This window comes from Chrysemys picta, chromosome 13, assembly GCF_011386835.1.
Source record: "Chrysemys picta bellii isolate R12L10 chromosome 13, ASM1138683v2, whole genome shotgun sequence".
NCBI classification, from domain to species: Eukaryota; Metazoa; Chordata; order Testudines; family Emydidae; genus Chrysemys; species Chrysemys picta.
Genome location: NC_088803.1, coordinates 54,425,235 through 54,446,498, shown reverse-complemented (window position 1 = coordinate 54,446,498; position 21,264 = coordinate 54,425,235). Strand labels below are relative to the sequence as shown.

At 58.1% G+C, this 21,264-nt stretch overlaps 1 long non-coding RNA gene across 1 annotated transcript in view; it reads left to right on the top strand.

Annotated features, from left to right (window-relative positions):
* The first annotated feature begins 517 nt into the window (after nt 1-517).
* Nucleotides 518-21,264, top strand: part of LOC135975386 (uncharacterized) — a 38,217-nt gene continuing 17,470 nt past the window's right edge. Inside the window, exon 1 of the long non-coding RNA XR_010592413.1 lies at nt 518-1,470. This is a non-coding gene — a long non-coding RNA (uncharacterized LOC135975386). The remainder of the gene's footprint in view (nt 1,471-21,264) is intronic.

The following is a 21,264-nucleotide window of genomic DNA, read 5'->3' as shown; positions in this document are numbered from 1 at the left end:
AAATAATGAGAGGATGGGCTACTCCACCCAGCCCTCCCCTGGCGGGTCCTGAGCGAGAGAGACATTGGGAGGAAAAGGAAGAGCAGGACGAGGCTGTATCCGGTGTGGCTGCAGCCCTGCCGGGCCCAGGATACCACACAGACAAGCTGAGTGAAGTCATCTGTGACTGGACCAGCTCCGGGTGGCGAGAGAGACCAGCTTTCAGCTCTTCCTCAGGTGTGGGCAAGGCGCTCCAGGGCAGAGCCCATCATGGCCCCGGGGGATTGAGAACATCCCATCCTGGGCTGCGCTTGGTGCTAGGGGTTGGTTTTAGCAGCTGGCCAGTCTGTCCCTGGCTGCCGGCTGAGTGACCTGTCTGAGCTGCAAACGGGCGACCCAAGCACCCTCTGACTGCACCAGGATGGCCTGTCAGCCGGCCTGGGGTGTTGCATCACCCCACCTACCCCACAGCCCCACTGTGGGCTTGAGGGCGAGCCCAGAGGTCTCCTCACGCTGCCCAGTCCCCTAGCACCTGCCTAAACAGGGCCCAGAGGCTGCCCCACGCTGTTGTGGGGAAGGAGGGGGTGAGCTGCCCCTCTGGTTGTGCTGCTAGGGCAGGGTCTGTGCTGGGGCATGCTCCTGGGAGCCGTGCGAGACGCCTCATGGGTGCTGGTTAATCTGTGGAAACAAGGCCAGGGCAGCACATTGGATGGGCAATAGCCCCCAAGCAGGGCAGCTCCGCGGGGGGCTCTGGCGGTTTTAACCTCCGGCCACACGGGAGAGCGCCGGGTGCAGAACCCAGAACTGGGATCTAATCTAATCTGACGGAGCCCTGTTCCTCGGGCACATCCCTGCGCCCCCCCTGTGCCTCAGTTTCCCTTTGTCGCTTTCCAGATGTGCCCAGCGCCGTGGGGTCATCAGTTAATGGACGGGAAGAAGTTTTGCCAGCAAAGAGCATTAGCCCCGGCAGCTGGCCAGTGCCCTGCCAGCAGTGTCACCTGTGGGGTAAAGACATTCACCTAGCTGGGGGCCCGTTACTCCGAACACCGCTAAGGGCAACCCTAATATAATCATCTGCGCTTCCCTCGGAGCCAGGCTGGGAGTGGGGCAGTGTATGGGAGGGGAGGAGGCAGAGGGGGTGCAGGGGAAGGGGGTTGTACATGGGGGGTGTCTCTGCTTGTGCTTTGTCATTACAAATGCGGGTCTCTCTCCACGCGCCCTTCCCTTGCAGACTCTGTGGAGGACGGGGAGGTAACGCCTGCCTGCAGAGCGCTCCTGCCGGTCACGCCGGCTCTACAGCCGCTGGGAGCAAGCGGGAGCAGCAGCCCCGCCCCCTCTCCTCACCCAGCTGGGCAAGGAGGGGCAGGTGCAGCCACTGGAGGTTACTGAGTGGAGCCGGCAGGGCCAGGTTCTGAGTGCTGAGCCGGGGGAGCAGGGTCTGAGCCAAGACAGCCCCGGGCCCCAACAACTCCTGCCCCCCCGGATGTTCAGGTATGAGACAGAAGCTTGGGGGGTGTTTGGGGCCAGTCTTGTGGGGACCATGGTGACCCCCAGTGCTGCGAGCCTGTGTGTCGCATGGTAGCGCTGTGCCAGGCCCTGGCAGGAGGGGATTGTGCCCCGGAGAGAGGGTGTGTCCATGTGTAACCTCTGTGCTGGGGCCTGCATGGCTCCCTGCACCGAGACAGGGGCTCCGGCTGCAGAGCTCCAGCCCCAAATTCCCTGGCCCAGGGCTCCTAGACTTCAGTTCGGGCAACTCCTCACCTTCCCCGCCCCCCCCCCCTCGCTCCTGCAGCTCTTGGAATCAGGCCCCCGCTGCGCCAGGCGCTGCACGCTCATATAACAGACAGATGGTCCCCGCCTCTGTGCAGGAGGAGAGAGGACGGGTGGCTACAGCGCCAGCCGGGCAATGCCTGGGAGCAGCAGGATAAGCAGTGCTTGCAGCAGGTGATTTTCTCCAGAAGGAGAAGCTGGTTGGCTTTGCCCAGGCTCCCTCCGGGGATGACGAGGCAACTCCCCCCCTCAGTCCTAAAGTTGGCAGTTTGCCTCAGCCAGCACTGCGGGATTGGGCCCACTGTGCTCAGGGTACAGCTCTGGGGCTGATCCCCTTGTCTCCCTTCGCTTTTCAGCCTTGTTGCCTCATGGTTAGAACAGGTGCCCTGGACTCCTGGGTTCTCTCCTGAGATCCGCCCCTGGCTCGACCCTGAGCACCTGGAGGCACCTCTCCCTCTCCTGTGTGTGTTGGGTACGTGACCCTTCTCTCACAGGCCCCCATGGGAGGTGGAGGAGCCATGGGTCGTGACGTGCTGGTATTCAGTGCCCTGCTCTCAGTCTAACAATGCCGTCCATGGTGCCAGGGACACATGACGGATCAGCGAGTGCCGCCGTGCAAAGGGCTGCTAACCCAAGGGATACTCATTAGCTCTGCAGGCCTTGTGTAACAAACTGGGACTGTTCTTCATGTGTTTTTTGAATGCTGCGGGGGAAGTTTGGCTGGGACGGTCTGCATTGGGGGATGGGAGACTGGCCTTAAGGGAGATACCTAAGCATGTAACATGAGAACCCAGGAAAGGGGTTGGAGGCGAGGTGACACCTCTGCCCAGGGAATGGACAAAGACTGAGTAAGAGACGCCCAGAGGGACTCTGCCCACCCCATGCACTGGGGATGCCTGGGCTGGCACTCAGAGCAGGGCTGGGCCGGGGGTCTCCTGCTCCCAGAAGTGTGCTCCCGGTGCAGGGATTTGCAGCCTGTGACCGTCACCCTTTAACCTTCCCAGCCAAGCAATTGAGCCTCTGACGTCTGGTCTGCACTGGTGCCATCGTGTTCACACCTCGTGTGCACACCCAGCCATGTCCCTGCTGCGTCCTGCTGACCAAGGCTAGTGCCTCTTTCCTTAGCGTAGGTGTAACGTGGTTTGGCTGGACCCACACAAGCAAGACCAGGCCAGGCTGAAACGGGTCCATTAAATCATTCGACCTGCAGAGGACTGTGCGCTCCAGGGGTGAGGGGCTGCGTAAGGGCCCGACCCCGAGAGGGGAGGCAGTGGGAGCGGTGGGAAATCAGTGCCTTTCGGGGTTAGGCCCTACATGCACTGCAACCGGCTCTGATTATTCCCTGGATTCCCTGCAGCCAGCGTCTCCTGGCTGAGCTGCTGTCTGAGGCCGTGAGGTCCTAGTCTGCAGCGGAAGCGCCCTCTCCTGTATCTATTCGGCTGAAGGATAATTACTCCTCCCACCATGGCCTGTCTGACAGCTTGTAGGAAAAGCCTCCGGCCACAGCAGGCTTGCAAACGAACAGTGATATCGCAAAAGGCAAGCGAGGGCTAGTGCTCAGGGGGAGACGGAGACCCCCTTCTATGGTGTCAGCCACGGCCTGCATCCATATGTGACTCCAGAGGTGAAGACAGACAGGGCAGCTGCAATCTAAGTGCCTGCTAACGCAGCCAGGGGACAAGGTGATCTGTTTAACAGGTTCCTCTATAAGCAGCCATTGGCATATTAATAAAAGATACGGTGCCAAACGCTGGCTCCGTGGAATGTTATTGAATAGAACTGTCGCTATAATGGGTAAAGCTAGGATAAGAGAGCGCACACGCAGAATCCATTCCGTCTTATCGGGCTCTCTGTGTGATCTCCCATGACCCTCTGCTGAAAACACCCCTGGCGGCCTGGAGGAAACTGCCTGGTGCAGCTATTTCCAGGTCCTCGCAAGACAGAGCTGGGAAAGGAGAGGAATTCAGAGTGCGCTGAGATGCTGCCTGCTTGGGAGAGGAGCTGGAGGGGAGGGAGGGCAGAGGCTGCTGTTGGGGGACACCAGGGAGCGGTGTGGGAAGGGATCAGACTGTACCCTGAGGGAAGGGGGATTAGGGCATCAGAAAGAAACAGGGCTTTTGTTTGGTCCTATGGCTATGTCCTCCAAGGGGCCTGTTCCACTGAAGTCAATGGGAGGATGGTGTTGATATCAATGGGCACTGGATCAGCCCCAGGTGTCTCTTTTCCCTTTACAAGCTGAGTTCCTGGATCTTTCCTACCTCTTCAGATAGCCCCGCAGGGAGCTGGGGTGGCCTTTTAATGGCCAGACCCCACCCCAGGGAAGTCAAGGGGAGTTTTACTGGTGCTGTGAATGGGTGAAGGGTCAAGCCGCATATCAGGAGTGGTCTTCAGAAAACAGATGGGGCAGGAGCCCCCCAAACAGGAGACTTCTAGGGAACTGAGAGGCTGCCAAATAGAACCAGGAGGAATTCTGGGTATCAGAAAACTTCAGAATTGTAAGAATCCCCCTGATCCATTCATGCCACCCACCTTTAAATACAGAACAGACTTAGAATCATAGAAGATCAGGGTTGGAAGAGACCTCAGGAGGTCATCTAGTTCAAATCCCTGCTCAAAGCAGGACCAATCCCAACTAAATCATCCCAGCCAGGGCTTTGTCAAGCCAGGCCTTGAAAAACCTCTAAGGAAGGAGATTCCACCACCTCCCTAGGGAACAGGACGGGTAAGGAATGGTGTCACTAGCCTCTATCTGACAGAGGATGGAGATGGATGGCAGGAGAGAGATCACTTGATCATTGCCTGTTAGGTGTCCCTCTGGGGCACCTGGCATTGGCCACTGTCGGTAGACAGGATACTGGGCTAGATGGACCTTTCGTCTGACCTGGTACGGCCTTTCTTATGTTCATGTTCTTATCACCTGCCTCTCCTCCAAGTGCTTCAAAATGGATTCCTTGCGGGCCTACTCCATGATTTTTCCAGGGATGGAGGTAAGACTGACTGGTCTGTAGTTCCCCGGATTCTCCTTCTTCCCTTTTTTAAAGATGGGCACTACATTAGCCTTTTTCCAATCGTCTAGGACCTCCCCCGATCACCATGAATTTTCCAAGATCATGGCCAATGACTCTGCAATAACATCAGGCAACTCCCTCAGCACCCCTCCCTCAAACACTTCCAAAACGTTTCAAAATCTAGAATGGGAAAGGTTCTAAGTTCTAGGGCCTTTCATAAAGCTCTACAATGTTAAAATTGAAGAGTGGTGAAATACTAAGAGGCAGTGAACTCTACCAGGGCCGGCTCTGTATGTGCTTGGGGCGACACAATTTCAGGGGTGGCATTCCGGCCATTTTTGTTTTTTGCTTCTGCAGTTGCGCTCTCAGAGTTTGTTTTTTTTCCCCCTGACTCTACCCTGACTGTTGTTTTTTGATGACACATATCATGGTATTACTAGTTCAGTCTGGGGACCTGGTGTGCAGGGTGCCGCACAGACACAGTCTCTGCCCCGCAGCGGTCTAAGATGTACGACACCGGAATGATCCCCTAGTTGTAAACGACGTTCAGGTCTAGAACTCCAAGGTTCACCAGGTTTAAATTCTAGACCTCCTGAGTGTTTGAAAGTTCCAAACTCCAAACCTCACTGATCCGCTCAAAGTTTCTGAAAGGGGGGTCTGGGTTTGTGCAAGTAGGAAAATACAAGAGATGCACCTGTGTGGTAGCCTGGTCTCCACTGCTGCCTCCAATGTGCAATGAAGGCCTGGAACTTGCATTTTGAATCTACAGCGTATATTCCCCGGCTGGCTGTGCATTCCTCTTTGCAAGGCTCCAGCTAGGTCTCTTATTCTGAAGGAAGGACGAAGAGAGGACTAATAGTACAGTCAGGATTTTGTCAAGTGATTGCAAGAACATTTTGTAAAAATCCCTAATGAAATATCTTCTACGGACTCCAAAGAGATGGATGTATAAAAATAAACCAACTACTAAATTCAAAAGATGAATGGGAGCAAAACTTCAGTGAACAAGCAAAAGAGCAGCCTTGCGACCTTAATCAGCAGTAAGATTATTAATGCATTTTTCCCCAGGTGCACCAAAAGATTTGCATTTAAAGCAATTTGCACAATAATGAGGCAAGCTGACCGAGCTTCACCCCATCGCAATCTCCACCAAATCAATAGCAACAGGCTGAAGAACTTGTTTCAAAGCTCTTGTGCTTAGCTTGTGCCGCTCGTCCCTTCCCAGATGTCATTCCCTAAACTTGGTAGCTGACAGCATCCCAGGAGCCACACCAGGTCGGGAGGTAGCTGGTGGAGGGGCCTCCCTTTCTATCCATTTCTCCTGCGTCAGCTCCAGCACCGCGGAAGGACAAAGGGGCCGCTGTCCTGCTAGCCAGTTGGCCTGAGCTGATGCTGGGACGCTGGGCTCCTGGAGGTGCCATCTCGTAGATGAGACATAAAACACAGGTCTTGCCCATTTGTGGTCATTCTTGATCCCATGGCATTTCCCATAGGAATAGTGACCATCCCTTAGCCACACTTCACCATAACTGCTTGCACTCTGCCATCCCATGGACCCCTGCAGCTTCCCTTGCATGGGTTTCTTCAGCCTCCTGTCCTGCGCTGCTGGGTGCTGTTAAACTGCTCCTACTTTCCCACCAGCAGCGGCTGCATCTCATTGGTTGGTGCAGGGACCCCCCTCTACTCCTCCTGTTGCGACCAGGAGCGGCGCCCGGGTTTTTGCCACCCTAGGCGGCAGCGCTCCTCCTCTGAGCATTCGGCGGCGGGTCCCGGAGCGAGTGAAGGACCCGCCACCGAATTTCCGCCGAAGACCCGGAGCGGAAGGACCCCCCACCGCCGAATTTCCGCCAAGGATGGCAAAATGCCGCCCCCCCAAATCCTGCCGCCCTAGGCGACTGCCTAGGGTCGCCTAGTGGAAGCGCCAGCCCTGGTTGCGACTGAGGCTTAGTCCGGGGTTGTGGAAATAAAGCCTAGTGGAAAATGTCTGTGGAGGGCTGGGAAGCGCAGCACACTGGGGACAGGTGTGGAGCCTTTTACCTGCAGCTCCAACCTGAGCTGGTGAGCCCAGTAGCTGTCACGGGCTGCTCAGGGGCTGTGAAGAGTGGAGCTAGATTCCGAATCCCACCAGCCGCCTGCCTGCTGACAGGCCCCACAGGGAGCGAGGACTTGGTGGCCTGTTCTTTTGGCCAGTGTTCAAAGTACAGCAGGGCTACCCGTAGCCAAACCCTGAAGATCATGAGTATTGGCTTCAACCTTCATGGGTTTACAGCCAGGGAAGCGGACATCTCCTTACTCCCCAGTGCTCCACCCTCAGTCTCCGGCAGATCCCCCCGCGCAGGTTTATAGTCCCTATGGGGTTCAGTGGATCAGTTTGGTAACCAGGTTCATTAGGGATCCCCCAGACCTGTTAGCAGAGGGCAGGGCCGCTCGGCAGGTTGCATAGAGCCGGTGGTGACCCCGTCAGAGCGATATCAGCCTGTGCTGTCCGAGGAGCCTTGGGGTGTGAGGTGCAGATGAAGAAGGGAGGATGGAAATGGCTTAATTCGGCCCAGGCCGTGAAGCGGGGCCGTGGGTCTGAGGGCGGCCTCGTTTGAGCCCTTAGCAGAGCCATGAGCCGAAGCTCTCCCATCCCTGGGGTGTCTGGCTCGGGGCCTTGGGGCAGGTCTGTCTGCTCCCCCAGAGCTCTGACCCACGGCGAAAGCCGTGAACAGCACCATGAAACGCCTCTGGCTCCCTGAGCCGGGGGTGCTGGCAGGGGAGGGCGCCTCTCCCTATGCGTACAGCCCTCGCCGGCCCCAGTACATTTCAGCGCTTATGATAAAGTTCAAGGGCTCACCTGGCCCTGTTGCCTAGCAACCGGAGGCTGTAGATGATACTGCTCCAGACACTTTACCTCAGCCCGGTTGCAGCTGAGGGATAAGGAAGGCAAAGCCAGACGTGCAAAGCGAGTTGGAACAGGCCCCCACCCCCAGCAAACTGAAGGCAGCAGCTGCAGGCCAGCCCTGTGGGAGCCCACGCCAGGGTTACCACCTCGGTTTGGGCTTTCGCTTCCCTCCAGCCACTCTTGGGTTCTGAGCATCCGCCTGAGGGGCGGCGAGCAGGACGCAGCACAGCTCCCTTGGCCGCGTTGCTGCTCTCGCTGGCCGAGCACTGAGCGCAGGGTTTGCGCTGGGGTTTCCCGGTGAGCGGAGAGGGAGGGCACTTTTCACTCTGTCCCGCGGACACATGGAGGTGAAAAGGAGGGGAAGAGAAGCCCCCCAGCCAAGCAGCACCCAGATTTGTTCCCTCTTATTTAATCCTGGATTTACAGCCTTCCAGACCATACTGGCCACAGGAGCCCATCCCGCAGAAAAGGGAGAACGCTGGCCCTGTGCAGAGGGGGACACTGGCTACAGAACATGCCAGGTTTCGAACCCTCCTGCAGCCAGCAACTCCAGTGCTGGGCCGGGGGGCGCAGGACCCAAATGGGGACCTGCGGCGCCTCCTGACAGAGGGGACAGCACAGGACTGTCAAACTGAGCCAAAGGAAATGACACCCCCTGGCATTTCCCTCCGTCTCCAGACAGCGGCTTCTGAAAAGAGCAAATACCAAATTCTTTTGCTTGAATAGAAATTAATATAGTGTAAAATCTACAGTGGATGATTTAAGAAAACTTAATTTAAAATCCCAACACAAATAGACTTTTTATAAGGTCAAATGAAAGATTAAATGCTGCTGATGAGCAAAGCGCTTGCCGGTTGGAGGCTAGTTTTTATCACAAATATTGTGGGAGGGAGTCATGTCCTTGGACCTGGCCGGGCGGCTCAGTGGCTCCTGGAGGGCCAGGCTTTTTAACCCAGCCTCTGGTTTTGTGGACATGATTAGTTGTGGCACAAACAAAACTGTTTGGGTGCCCAGGCCCTGGCTTGCCGGTGGTGGGACGCCTGCAGGCAAACAGCAAGGGACTGGGGGCGTGGAACGGGAGGCCAGTTCAAAACACTTGGCTGTGAGTGGCTCGTGCATGCGCCTCTGAGGCTGCTGAACCCTGTTCTGAAGAAATGGGTCTCGCTGCTCCTGCGAAGTGCAGAGAGCGCCTGTGAGCAGACCCAGGCAAGGGCTTCCGCACTGCGCCCTGCCTGTGGTGTGTCACCGGGATGGACAAAGAATCACTGCAGGGCGGGGGAGACCGGCTCCCCAAAGGGCAGGAGGATGGCAGCTGCCAGAGCTTAGAACTCCACCGTTTGGCTCTAATTAGCTGGTGGTGGCAGCCTAAGGAGAACAGGCAGAGCCTGGCCATGGGGATTGAGCTCCCTGCTTGGCCCAGGCACGCGAGGGGAGTGGCCTCTGCTGTTCTCTGCAGGGACCTGCCCAGGCCTGCGCGCCCCAGGATGGCCATCCAGCACGTCCCACTAGCTACCTCCCAGCCCCCCCTTAAAGGGGAACCATGACTGGGGGGAGGAGGAGGGCAGAGAGGGTTTCTACTTGCACACACTGGGGGCAGCCAGCCCCTGCGCACACACCCGAGTACCCACCGCCTGTGGAGCCCCCCCCACAGAGCCTGCCTGCCTTTGGCCTGGCAACTGGCTTTGTGCTTGTCAGAAACGTGAAAAGCATCCTGGCTCGCCCCTCACAGCTGGCCTTTGGCAGGTTCCTTCCCTGTCGGGCCAGGCCGGCTCAGCCTGCACAGGCCCCTTGCTCAAGCCCCCGGAGCAGCGGCTAATGTTCAGTGAGAATTCAGACTAGCAGCCAGGGAAGTGGCGGCAGGGGCCCTATCCTGACAGCTGGCAAGGACCAGATCTTACAGAACAAGCCCAGCCCCAGACCAGCAGCGAGGGGGCGTAGGACGGTGCTGTCCATGCCACGGGATAGTGCTAAGGGGGGCGAGGAAGAAGGAAGGAAGCAAGCGGCACGTTGGGATTTTTCCTGTTACTGTCCCAGGCCAAGGGAGCCAGTTCATGGTGTAATCCAGTGAAACCTTCACAAGTCAACACGTCCCTCCTGCCTGCACAGACGGGTAACGCTGGTACCCAGCTGCGGCTGGAGGGCTGGTGCCCTGAGAGTGGGAAATGCCCCGTGGGGAGCTGAGCGATTGGGGCTGGCTGGAGCACAGCATAGGTGCCAGGTGGTGTCACAAAGCGGGGGAAGAGTCACCAATGAGATGTGCACAGGTCAAGTGATCACGAGCATCACTGGCACAGCTGAGATTAGAAACCCCTGGCCCCCAGGCTGGTGTCCTCTGCTCCTGCCCCTTTTCCTCTGTGCAGAACGGGCCCGTCCTGTGCCCCGTGGGCCTCCCGTGCCCCAGTGACCCATTCCTTTGACCAGACCTGCCTTCAGCGTGGGTATGGCGGGGAATGGAGGTAGGCTGCTGGAAGCAGACATTCCCTAGGGACTGGTAGAGTAATTAGGGACTTGTGGCCATAACGAAGAAACAAGGGGCTAGACAAAGGCAGCGCCCTCGGAGATGGGATCCAGCCGGTGACTGGGCGCTAAGGAGCGTGAAATAAGCTGTCGCCCCTCCCGCTCGCCCCCTCCCCCCGCCACCCAGGGACCAGGATTGATGGCTTCAGGGTTGAAAGGCTCCAAATGCGGAGGTTATATCCTTGAGACAGCCGCATCCATCACCCACGGTCATTATTAAGTAACACTCGGCACGCCGGCCTGATTGCACACCTTATCTGAACCCAGCAGCTGTGCCCTAAATCCTGAGCGCGGCGCCTGTCGGAAGGAATTCGGCTGCCTGTGGTTAAAATTAGTGTTAGCATCTATCACTTCCCCCCTGCGAACAGTTTTGTGTCGGCACTTGGCAGCGCTCATCTGTCAGTAGGGCGCCAGGCTGCCCCACTCCATGCTGCTCCGTCACTGTCAGCTCCCCCACCCCTCTGGCCAGGTGTCACCCAAAGGACACATGCAGCAGCGTCATGGACTCTCTCCCTTTCCCCACCAAGTTCTCCGGCCCCGGGACAGGACAGGCTTCCCCTGCCTCTTCCAAACTGCCTCCCTCGCTGACCTGCAGCCCTTCTGCCTAGAATGCCCCTCCTCCTGCCCCACACTGGGGAGCAAAGAGACTCGGTTTCCATGCTCTGAAGGGGGCCATGTGCCTTCATTCCCAGCAGTCCCTGCGTCCACACTGGGAACAGCCAGGTTGGCTCTAGGCTCAGGCTGCCTCACGCTCCCTCAGGCTCTGGGTCTCCCCAGGGCCGCATGGGGCACAGAGCGGCTTCTTTTGCCATACGTGACTCAGAAATGGTCAAGAGGATTTTGCTGAAAGTTCCCACCTGGGCCTGTCCTGGGAGCTTGAGAGACGAACGCATAGAGCCGAGCGTTGGCAGCCCTGAGGCTCCGAGACGGTCGCTAAGTCATAGGAACTCTGTGCTAGTCACTCCAGAGCTGCTAAAGTCCAGGTGTGAGTGGGGCGGAGGGAATCTGTACTGCTGCACCAATTTGCTCCTCACTCTTACCCCCGCCCCCAGCTCCATTTCCAGCGTTGTGTGGAGTTTGCATGGACTGTCATGAGGAGCCGGGGAGAGGTCCTGTAGTCGGCTCGTTCTGTGAGCCGTCCCACCCGTGCTCAGTGTCCTGACTGCACACCTGAAAGGACCCCAGCAGCACCAGTCCCCCTCCTGCCCAGGTCGGGAGCAATGAGGCACAGCAGCAAACGCTTGCTCGGCACTTCCTTGGCTTCGTTCCCCTCTCCGCAGCATGGGCAGCTTGTGGGTGGGCCGCTCGGCACGTCCAGTCTCTTGCTCCTGGACCTTGTGAGCACGGTCGCTTGGGTGTGCAAATGACCACACGGAGACGTGCAAAACCAACTTGGCGTGTGAGCTGAGCCAAAACTGGGCAAGGGCGGAGAGCAAATGGATTTCGGATGCGGGCGCAGATGGTTGTGGGCAACAGTTGCCCAGACCAGTGACTGTGTGCCACAAGCCACACACCCAGATGCCACGGCTGAGTTCCCCTTCTCGGCGTGTGGCCAGCTCTTGCTCTGGGCTTGGAGAACGGTCGATGGGAGTTTTGCTGAAGAACTGCAGGATTTAGCCCCAAGTACGAGAACTCCCTTCAGGCTCTGCCCACTTTGGTGCCTGCAGATGGCCTGGCCTGAGCGGTGAGCGCCACGCTCCTGTAGCTAGGTCACTGCAGGCCTCACGCAGGCCATGGTGTGGTTTGCTTGGTTCATTCCCCCAGGGGACCTCCTGTCCTCTCACGCCATGGGGGTCAGGGTGCTCGCTCATGATTCTCCCCACAGTGAGTGAGAGGGGAACCAGGTCTCAGGGGGCTGAAGCCTCCCATGAGCTCCCAGGTGGTGCCGGTGCCGGTCCCTGGCCCCTCATGGTGGTCGTCTCGCTGGGCGCTGGGGCCAGAGGGGAAACGTTTGACCAGGTACTTTGGAAAATGGATCCACTGGTCTAGACCCTGGGAGGAAGCAAGTCGAGGGGTGCTGGGCAAAGGTGGCTCCCAGCTCCCTTTGTGCTTCCCGAGCCTGGGGGCTGAGTCCCCGGCCCAGTGTCAGAGCAGCCACAAATGGGTGACAATCCAGCCCGGGGCTGGCGTGGCAAAGGGGAGTCCTGGCCCCCACTTCCTTGCTCCAGCCACCCCCATGCTATGCGGGCAGCAGGTAGGCTGGGTGGGGAAAGCCCCTATATCAGAATCCCCCTCACGCTGGGGTGACCCTCCTGGGGCCAGCTGAGTCCGGCTCCGGTGCACAGTGGCCAGGTGGTGCCGGAGGAGCTTTGGAACCTCGCTCTCGGGGCCAGATGGGGAATTTCGTCTCACTCCTGGATTATCTTCTGGTTCCACCACGGGCCAGGGAGCCTTGTCTCTGGGCTCATTCACCCCTACACCCCCTCCAGCACCCTGCCAGAGGATCGCCCGCCCGCCCAGGACAGACCACTTAGCATTGCATACAGGGGAGAGCTCGCTTTTCACGCTTACTCAGCCCTGGGCCCCCCATGCCGCTCCCCTGGGCTGGGCAGCGGATTCTTGTCACTTCAGGCTGATCTGAGAACGTCCCGCTCATCTCACAGGCAGCACGCCGGTGGGAGATGGGAGCGATGGGCGCGTTAGCAGCCAGGCCTGCTCCAGCGTGACGTGGCGACAGCAGAGGAGAGTGGAGGGGAACCGCGGCCTGTCCTGCTTTGTAATCTCTCCTGCGCCAGAAGGGAAACAACATAAATAATATCCCATTACAGGAGCAGCGTGGCTGCGCTGAGTGACTTGTTTTGCTGGCTACATTATGGGCTTCATAAACAGACTCATTTATTTCCCAGCCTTTGCTCCTGGGGCCAGCCGCGATTGGAAAGGAGAGCTTGTAAACGCTTGGAAGGTGAGCATGGTAACGAGGGACTCGGCGTGTAATGAAAACGCTCTCGCTGCCTAACGAGGAGGAGGAAGGGCCGAGTCCCACCGGCTCGAAGGCTCCTGCCGCCCCTGGCTACGCCCTCAGTACGAGTCCAGTGGCCAGGCCTCCAGCTCCCGCATCGCGGTGCTCGGCTGAACCAAGCCCTTTGTGAGAGAGCGGCACGGGCCAGATCCGGCTCACGCCAGCGGAGGTGGAGACTGACTGACTTCCATGGAGCTTCGCTGGTTTACATCACCGGGGGCTGGCCCATGGAAAAAGGCAGGATAGGGGAAGCCAGGCACGTGGGTGAGGGAACCCGTCCCCTCCCGGCGGCTGGCTCAGATCGGCACCAGAGGCCGGTGCCTGAACATCACGGGGGTCCGACGGCTGGGCAGGGCCCTGTTTCACAGGAGCCAGTGTGTCTCTGGCTGGTCCCCATCCCCTGAGTCCCCAGTACCTCCACAAGCTCCTTGGCGTTCTCCGCAGGGAGGCCAAGGCCTCCACAGGCCATGGGGGCCGAACAATCCCCTTGTGCCTGTGTGTGGCTGAGCTGGGGACAGAGACTGGCTCCTTTCATCATTGCTCCATTGAAAAATGTGCTGAAATCAGGGACCGCAGCCTGCTAGCAACTCCCGACCGCTCCCAGGGAGGCCTGACATCTGCCCCATGCTCAGCAAGGACTGCACTCCCACTGAGGGGGCGTGGGGGGCACTTGTGTGAGCTAAGGAGGTCTGGGGCTGCTGTGCTGTGCTCTCCTAATATCTGTGCACAATGCCTTCGGGCATCTGTCACGGTCACGAGCCGCTTGTGACCTTGGTGCGCAGAGCTCAGGACCGGGGGGAAGAGGTGTCTCTGCAATACCCTGAACGCTGCGCACCCTGGGTTTGTGTTGCTCACACGCTTCACCTGACTGCACCATCCTTATGGCCTTGCACCCCAGCAGCCAGCCTGGCCGGAGCTTTGGGGAGAGACCTGGAAAGGGAGGTGCCAGCGAGGTTGGCAGGTGCCGATCTGTTCCTGGTACCATGAAACACTTGCTGATGGTGAGCGATTCCTGCAGGTCATGTTAGTACCACAGGAGCTGCGAGTGGGCCGGAGCGCTGTGCTGCTGGTCCCAGGACGATCCCGGCTCGGATCTCCTGGCAGACACCGTCCGGCGCACCCTGTGGAGCTCAGGGGAGCACTCGGTTACCACTTGCACATTCAGAGTTACGCCAGGCGTGACTCTGGTCATCGGGCCCTCCCCCGCCCCCCACTCCCCGTCTCTTCGCTCAGGAGATGGGCCAGCCCTGTGGAGGCTGAATCTGGATCCGTTGCTGGCCAGGGTTTACGGCCTGGGCTTGGGCGCTGGCCCAGCCCTGCCTTGGCCACGCACGGCAGCCCCCGTTTGGCAGGCCGGGACGGTGGCCCTGGCACGCAGCTTGCAAGGTGGCCAGAGGCTGATTGAGCGGGGCCGGGGCTCCCTCGGGATCACGGGGGTCGGGCCCAGTTTGGAGGGTACTGGAGCTACCATGTGGCTTGAGGCCTTTTGCGCCAGCTCCTCCCTCTCCCCTCGCAGCCCCCGCCAGCTCAGTGCCAAGGACGGGCCCTGCGTCGCCTGCAGGGAGTTCGCTGACATCAGCCCGGCTGCAGGAGACAGGCCAACGCCGTGGCCGGGGGACAAGGTGGGGGGTGGGGAGCGTGTTCTCCCGTGTTGTGCTGTGATCGCTTTGCTGGGGAGGGGGAGCACGTGTGGAAGGAGGGAACTCCCTGCGATTTGCTCCCTTCCAAGTCTGCTCCAGGGAGAGGCAGGCGCTCCTCTGCCCCCCCACTCTGCGCCCCACCTCTGCCCATTGGTCCCATCTCGCAGTGCCCTTTTCCCCCCGCCCGCCAGCCCCGGCGCCGAGCTGCTGCCAGCTGTGTGATCCCGGCTGTCGGTGTGATGAAAAGCCTCCTGCGGCAATGCAGATAACGTACAAGCACAGGTCAGGCGAGGCCCGTGTACCCCATCCATCAGCCGCCGCAGCTGCAGGAGCCTCTGGGTGCCACCATCTGATGCGTGTTATCCGGCACAAATGTGTGTCTTCCCCCAAGGTTAAATGGCTGAGCGAGGTGCAGACGCTGACAGCTTCGCTGGCCTGCTGGAGCGAGAACTGAGCGAAAGCAACGGGCGACAAAACGTTCCCCTGCCGTGCAAGGCTCTGCCCCGGCCTCACCCGGGCGCTGCCTGGGCTGGTGTCCACCCTGCCTGCAAGGGGAGGCGCTTGCTGGCATCAGCCCACCGGCCTGGGGCCTCTGGGTGCCGCCTGCCTGCCAAGATCCGGCACTAATGGGACCCGACGTTGGGGTGGGGCTCGTGGGTTCGCATCCTGGCCCCGTCATCCTTGGCCCTAGCACTCCCGTCGGCTGCGGCTGTGGGCAGGGGGCAGACCCCTGGGCCCTGGCTCCTCGTCTGCCAAGCAGGGCTGGGTGCCGGGGAGGCTGCCCAGGGACCGGGGGTTAATGGCTGGGCGGCGCTTGGGAAAGGTGGAGCATGAGGTATTATTAATAGTCACTGGAAAGGGTGGCTCCTGGCGGCTGGTGGGAGTCCGGCCCAGGTCTGGGGCAGCGAGCTGGCGGGGCGCAGCCCGGCTCTTGGGGACAGGAGTCCACGTCACTGAATTCCCTCCCACACTCTGTATTCCCACGGGGTCCCTGCCGGAGGGAGTCTGGGACTAGCCATGCATGCTGCACGCCCAGCTCGGCCCCCCTGGTGCTCTCTGCATGGCAGGGCCAGGGCGTGACACCAGCCCTGGACATCCTCTGGGCTGCAAGGAGCAGACTCTGACCCGGGCTCCCCAGCAGCCATCTTTCCTGACCTGTGCCCCCAGCTGTCCACTTGCCAACTCCCCGACAGGCCTCCCATCTCCCGCTTAAGCCCTGGAACCTGGATTTGTGCTTGAAAAGAACTGGATTCCCCTCCTGCCCACGTGAGTGAGCACCCGCTTCCCTGGCTAGACTGCACCTGGCCGGCCCCAGGCCCTCTCACAGCTCCAGAGAGGCCCGGGCCACTTCCAGCTTTCGAGGCCCCTAGGCATAATGAACATAACAAATGACAACACATGGTCTAATCTTGTGCCATCAGAACCGATATATTTTTATTAATATTTATGAACATTTTTAACTCTTTAATATGACAAAATCTATATCAGTTAACAAAGAAATTATGTGTCTTACCAAATCACATCTCTTATTTGCTTAAATTTGCAGCTCTGAGCTGAGAGAGTGGGTCACTTTTCGGTCCGATAGGGATGCGCATAAAAATAAGTTGCAAAACTTATCAACTGCCAAAAAATTAACAGGTGTCTGCATTTGAGGCCCCCTTTGAGCTTGAGGCTCAGGCCAAATGGCCCTCCTGCCACCCCTCCCCCCACACCCCGCTTGGCCCTGGCCGGCCCGGCCCTGCTCTGACAGTGATGCTGGGGAATGGGGTACCAGCTGCCCAATTCTCTGTGCTGCTGCCAGTCAGGTCCCTCCGCAGCCCTCCCTACCCCGCTGCACACAGTGAACGGCCCAGCTCGCCCCAAGCATGGGACTGCACCTTATATGGGCTGACTGAGGGGCTCCTTGCACCTTCTCCCCTGCCCTGAGGGCCTGGCATGGCCTCACCCTCCAGTCTCAGCTGCATGGCTTCAGTAAGGAGCTAGGATTTCAGAGCATATCCATACCTGGGGAGTCGTCCTGGAGCGGCCGTGTTCCCAGTGGGGCCCCGCAGGGATCCACTCTTAGCCCCATGCTAGTTAACATTTTATCAGTGATCTGGAAGAAAACAAACTCCCCCCCCCCCCCCAAGGTTTGCAGAGAACACCCAGAGGGGAAGTGATAAATAATGCAGAGGCCAGGTCCCTGATTCAGAGCATCTGGGTGGCTTGATAAGCAGGGCACAAGCAAACAAGGTGAGTTTCAATAAGGTGAAATGTAAACGTATGCATCTAGGACCAAAGACTGGCGGCCAGAGATAGGGGGTGGGGGGCTCTAACCTGGGAAGCAGTGAGGCTGGAAAAAATGTGGGGGTGAGGGTGGGTAATCAGCTGAACATGAGTGCCTGGTGCCACGCTGTGGTCAAAAGAGCCAATGCGATCCTGGGCTTCATGAACAGGACTTTGGAGTAGGAGCAGAGAGGATATTTTACCTCTGTATTCGGCATCAGGACGCCTGCTGCTGGAATCCTGTGTCCAGTTCTTGTTCACAATTCCGAACTTGGGGCCAGTTTTATTCAACATCTTCATTAATGATCTGGATGATGGGATGAATTGCACCCTCAGCAAGTTCGCAGATGAAACTAAGCTCGGGGAGTGGTAGATACGCTGGAGGGTAGGGATAGAGTCCAGAGTGACCTAGACAAAGTGGAGGATTGGGCCAAAAGAAATCTGATGAGGTTCAACAAGGACAAGTGCAGAGTCCTGCATTTAGGACGGAAGAATCCCATGTACTGCTACAGGCTGGGGAGCGACTGGCTAAGCAGCAGTTCTGCAGAAAAGGACCTGGGGATTACAGTGGACAAGAAGCTGGATATGAGTCAGCAGTGTGCCCTCGTTGCCAAGAAGGCCAACGGCATATTGGGCTACATTAGTAGGGGCATTGCCAGCAGATCGAGGGAAGTGATTATTCCCCTCTATTCGGCACTGGTGAGGCCACACCTGGAGTATTGTGTCCAGTTTTGGGCCCCCCACTACAGAAAGGATGTGAACAAATTGGAGAGAGTCCAGCGGAGGGCAATGAAAATGATTAGGGGTCTGGAGCACATGACTTATGAGGAGAGGCTGAGGGAACTGGGGTTATTTAGTCTGCAGAAGAGAAGAGTGAGGGGGGATTTGATAGCAGCCTTCAACTACCTGAAGGGGGGTTCCAAAGAGGATGGAGCTCGGCTGTTCTCAGTGGTGGCAGATGACAGAACAAGGAGCAATGGTCTCAAGTTGCAGTAGGGGAGGTCTAGGTTGGATATTAGGAAACATTATTTCACTAGGAGGGTGGTGAAGCACTGGAATGGGTTACCTAGGGAGGTGGTGGAATCTCCTTCCTTAGAGGTTTTTAAGGCCCGGCTTGACAAAGCCCTGGCTGGGATGATTTAGTTGGGGATTGGTCCTGTTTTGAAGGGGGGTTGGACTAGATACCTCCTGAGGTCTCTTCCAACCCTGATATTCTATGATTCTATGAAGGAGGTTGATAAATTGGTGATGGTTCAGCGAAGAGCCATGAGAATGATTAAAGGATTAGAAACCTGCCTTGTAGTGATAGACTCAGGGAGCTCAATCCATTTAGCTTTACAAAGAGAAGTTTAAGGGGTGACTTGCTCAGAGCCTACAGGTACCCCACAGGGGGAACAAATATTTAATAGGGCTCTTCAGTCTAGCAGAGAAAGTCCGAACCTAATCCAACGGCTGGATTGCAATGAGACAAATCCAGACTTGGAGACAAGGCATAATTTTTAACAGTGAGAGTAATTAACCGTTCGAACAATTTACCCAGGGTCCTGGTGGATTCTCCATCATTAACCGTTTCTAACTCAAGCTTGGCTGTTTTAGTAACAGATCTGCTCTAGGAGTTATTTGGGGCAGGTGTCTGGCCTGTGCTGTGCAGGAGGTCAGGCTAGATGATCACAATGGTCCCGTCTGGCCTGGGAATCTGACTCTACCTTTTTAGCCCTTGTGGCTGCAAAGAAAAGCCTGAAAACGTGACCTGAGCGTGGCCTGTGGCTCAGAGACCAGATGGTAAAGAAACAGTCTTGACATCTGTTATTTCTCAAACCCCTCCTGCTTCCTGGGGGCCAGAGGGACGCGGCTGGCGACACAGGGGCCTGACTCGTGTGGCAAGATGTTGGGAGCTGGTGTCTGGGGCTGCTTGTGGCGTCTGGCTCTGAGCTTTGGGAGACGGGCAGCCTGCAACTAAAGGCCTGACGCAGCTGCCATTGGCCTCCAGGGATGGATCCCACTGAGCTCAGGCGTCCGCTGCACGGTCTGGGCCCCCTGACCCTCAGCACTAGCCCTCATCCCCTGCACAGCGCCGGCACAGGTCAGTCTCCTCCCGGTTGGTTCCGCCATTTGTCTCGGCTGCGGCGCCTGCTTTGAGCCTCTCCCAGCCCTTTGCCCGCGTTCAATGTCACACTCGGAGCCTGTCAACTTGAAAAAAGGTTTGCATCCGATAAGCGATCGGGCTGTCAGGCGCCGAGTGCCGCTTGCTTGTGATTTACTGCAACGCCGCTAACCGAGCACAGATTTTTCTTAATCTAAATTGAAAACTGCTCAAGTAGAAAAATAATTTCATTGCTTCATCTTAAAAGGGGGGAAGAAGAAGAAGAATTGTCAGCTCTGAGCTCATTTGGGGAGACGAGCGAGCTGCGCAGCACGGGGCTGGGCCCAGGGGCGCTTCCCGCAGGGCAGGACTTGGCCTGGGCGTCCCCTGCAGGGCCTGGCCTCGCTGTGCAGGGCGCGGGGATCAGGGTGCTAAAGGGGCAGTGCCAACAGCACCAGCCGCCAGCGCTCCCCGTGCAGTGGGGCTTCTCACCAGCAGGCCTCCAAGCGCTCTACCCAGGAGGGCGGGCATCAGACGGCAACAGGAGCTCGGGGATGACTTGAGCTGGAATTTGGCCGAGGCTGCGGGATTAACCCCCCCTTTTCATGAAAAGTCCTGTGGGGGCTTTAATGGCCAAGAGCAGCGGGGATCTCTGATTTACGACTGGGCCAGACTCTAACAGCAATGTCCCTTACCAGTGCTGCCTCTGAGAGAAGAAAGACACCCTTTGAGCTCCTTTCGGGTGTGTGCAGTGCGGGGGGGACGGGGGGAGACCCTCTGCCCCATGCTGACAGCTAATGCAACTTGCTGTTACCATGGGGTGAGGGGTCTGACGCTCTATCGCCTTGCAGTGACCACTGGGGCTCAAGCAGTGAAAATTCCTTGTCACGCTCTTTGATTCCTTCCCTCAGCTCGTGTTCGAGCGCCCACTCGAACGAAGTGGCAGGGGGCTCTGGGCAGCCTGGAGCAGCTCTGACTTGCACCAGGGCCTGGGCAGGGCCTGCACAGCCTCGGAAGAGCAGGCGGCGTGAAGCCATGTTTGCGCTCTCCAGAGCTGCGCTCGGGGCAGGGACGGAAGGTTGGCGAATCAGGCTCCAAGGATTTTGCCAGGACACATCTTGGGAGAGGGGCTGTCTCTTCTGCTGGAAGTGAGAGGGGAGTTTGGGGGCAGCCCCTCCCCGAAAATATTCACAGGCGTCGTGACATGAGGACCGAGGGTTTCTCTGCACGTGGCCGTCCACCAAATCAGGGGCTGGGTTATGATTCACCCTGTTGTGATGTCTGTGGCAGACGTGGGTGGCCCCCGGGTGTGGGTTGGGAGGGCCCGGTAGCCGATTTCACTTAGGTTGGTAAATAACCCGTTTAAGGTAACTGGAAGTAGGGCGCTCACCATCTGAATTGTGTGTGTCCAGAGCAAGGGTTTGCACCCGGTTCCAAGTGGGTTTCTAAATGGCTGGGGCCCAGCGCGGGACAGTCCTGAGAACCCCCAGCTTCACGCTGGAGCCCGTTCAGTCTGGGAAGCTTATTGCCCACGGAGACGGAGGGGACGGGGGTAGAACTCCCTGGAAGAACAGTGGGGGTGAAAACAAACCTGGATCAGCAAAGCATTCTTACTGAAGGTGACACAGACACTCCCCATTTGAGGACATGTCATCTCAGATCACGCAGGGTCATGTGCCCCCCCCCAAAATTTCTGCCAGGGTTTGCCAGCCAGGCCCCCTCCCTGTGCGGCAGCTCCTGAAGCTGGCAAGCTGCAGCCGTGGGGAGAGGCAGCAGCAAACAGCTGGGAGCTGCAGGAAGGGGCTGAGGAGAGTAAGGGGGGTGTGCCTGGGACGGTGTGACTCAAGTTGTTGGGGGGAGGGGAGTTTAAATTGCCCCCCCCCCCCCCCCCGTCAGCAGGTATCAATTTGTGGTCGTCTGTGCCTGGAAGTGGGGGAAATTGGATCCCCTGTGCTATATACCAGATTGTCTCTGCCATATAACAGCCTAATCCTGTGCTGAGCCCTGCTAAGCTTTTGGCCTCAATGCTATCAAGGGGCAGTGAGTTCCACAGGTTAATCATGCATTGTACAAAAGATTCTTTCCTTTCTAGAGTTTCAGATCGGCTGCTTTGTTGTTGTATTATGAGAGAGTTGAATAGCAGAGCCAGCTCCACCTTT